The 2,190-nt window shown below is 49.4% G+C and overlaps 1 protein-coding gene across 1 annotated transcript in view; it reads left to right on the top strand.

The window, feature by feature from the left end:
* Positions 1-111: 111 nt before the first annotated feature.
* Positions 112-2,190, top strand: part of AHSA2 (AHA1, activator of heat shock 90kDa protein ATPase homolog 2 (yeast)) — a 37,172-nt gene continuing 35,093 nt past the window's right edge. Inside the window, exon 1 of the mRNA XM_006778564.2 lies at positions 112-793. The gene's annotated coding sequence lies outside the window, so the exon portion shown is untranslated. The remainder of the gene's footprint in view (positions 794-2,190) is intronic.

Here is a 2,190-nt window from a genome sequence, read left to right as displayed (position 1 = left end):
AGGTGATGCTGAGGCAGGTCCCGGGAGAGGGGAGCCCTGGGGGTGCCCTGGGCTGTGAGGGGATGGGTTACTGGGGAGCCCTGGGCTGTGAGGGGATGGGTTACTGGGGAGCCCTGGCCTGGGGCTTGGAGGAGCTGCCCTCCCCTTTCCTAGCCCTGTCACCATGGACACATCATGGACTTCTCTGGGCTCATTTCCGCTCCCCAAAATGGGAACACCATTTGGGATGATTGGGTAAAATATTAGGTGTGGACACACTTGATACTTTTTCTTGCTGTGATTAGAATTATTTCAATTATTGCCACCTTTTCATATGGTCCAGGCTTTGCCCATCCATTTCCAACTGGTCAGATTGCTAGACCCTCTTTTCCCCAAAATAAGCTGGCGTTTTCAAGACAAAATCCTACTTTATATAGTGGCTAATGCTACTTAAGAAACTGAGCAGGAGGAGTAAAGGCTGTCTGGTAGGAAGTTGGCTTGAGGAGGCTGTAAGTTCAAGGGCTGCAGTTCTCTTAAGGCCGGAGAGGAGTCAGGCTGATCTGGGCTGGGCAGGTGACACACCTGGGCCTCCACTCACGGCTCCGCCCTTCTGGTCCCGGCAGGACAGAGCGGGACGCCACCAGCTGGTCCAAGGGGAAGCTCCGAGAGTCCCTGGTGGGGATCGTGGTGGAGAATGAGGCTGGGCGCTGCCAGATCAGTGACCTGAAGCAGCTGGAAGGTGAGGCTTCCTGCAGCAGCCGCAAAGGGAAGCTGATTTTCTTCTACGAGTGGAACATCAAACTGGGCTGGAAAGGTACGGGGCTTCGGGGTCCAGGAGGGCTGGAGGCAGACTCGGGGCAGACTCGTTGAGGCATCCTTCATCATCCAACACATATTTTTAGAACTGCTGTGGGCCCTGCACGGACTGGACCCCGAATTGGTGTAGGTAGCTGCAGACACAACCTCACCACACCTGGAGCTCCTTGTGCGTCATGCTGGGGCAGTGGTTCTCAACCTGGGCTGCACATTGGAATCACCTGGGAATCTTTTTAAATTGAGAACCACTGTGCTGGGGGCTTCCCGTTCTCAGTGACACTTAGAGTTTATCGCTTTCAGCTGGACTTTTGCTTGCCAGGCACTGTGAGCCTAGCACAGTGGTCAGCAAACTCATTAGTCAACAGCCAAATATCAACAGTACAACGATTGACATTTCTTTTGAGAGCCAAATTTTTTAAACTTAAACTATATAGGTAGGTACATTGTTATTAACTTAGTTAGGGTACTCCTAAGGCTTGGGAAGAGCCACACTCAAGGGGCCAAACAGCCACATTTGGCTCGCGAGCCGCAGTTTGCCGACCACGGGCCTAGCATTCCCTGGAGCTGCTGCCCGGAACACGCTTCCCCCTGGTAGCCGCCTGCTGGCTCCTCTGGGCCCTTCAGGTCTTCATCCCCGAGTGCGGCCACCTGTCTGCATCTGTAAACATTTCAGAAGCCATCCTTGTCCTGCCTCCCTGCTTTCTTTCCCCCCAGACTGCTGATATTTGTTATATGTGGTTACTTAAATATTTTGTTTGTTCTGGTTCCTCCTCTTCTCCCAATTCATCAGGGTGGAGATTTTAAAAAACTATCAGCTTTATTGAGGTATAATTCACATACTAATAATTTGCCCACTTGTATAGAGTTCAGTGGTTTTCAGTACATTCAGAGTCGTACAGCCATCACTACAGTGAATTTTAGAAAAATTTCATCACTTTCCCCAAAACCCTGTATCCATTAGCAACCACTCCCCCAGCCTTCCACAACCACTGGTCTGTTTTCTATCTGTGGATTTGCCTATTCTGGACATGTCATCTGAATGGAATCATACAGTGTGTGTGTTTTTGTGTGATTGTTTTTCACATAATGTTTTCAAGGTTCATTTATGTTGTATGTAGCATTTTTCATTCTTTTTTTTTTATGTTGTTTGTACAGATACGGCACATTTTGTGGGTTGTTTTCACTCTTTGGGTCTTCTGGTCAGGAATTGATTGGTTCTGTTTCAGGCCCAGATCCCTGTCTGGAACGGTGTGTGTTTGTTGAATGAATAAATTTCTCCTGTGGTGTCTAGCTCCTGGCCGGATAGGCAGTCTTTGCTCAGTGAAGACTTGTTAAAATAACCACAGATGTGAAGAAAAAGGAAAAAAGGAAGAGGGGGGGGGGGGGGCATCTGGT

This window comes from Myotis davidii, unplaced genomic scaffold (genome assembly GCF_000327345.1).
Source record: "Myotis davidii unplaced genomic scaffold, ASM32734v1 scaffold6, whole genome shotgun sequence".
Classification (NCBI taxonomy): Eukaryota; Metazoa; Chordata; class Mammalia; order Chiroptera; family Vespertilionidae; genus Myotis; species Myotis davidii.
Note: the sequence above shows the minus strand (reverse complement) of the source record. Positions and strands in the feature narration are given on the sequence as shown.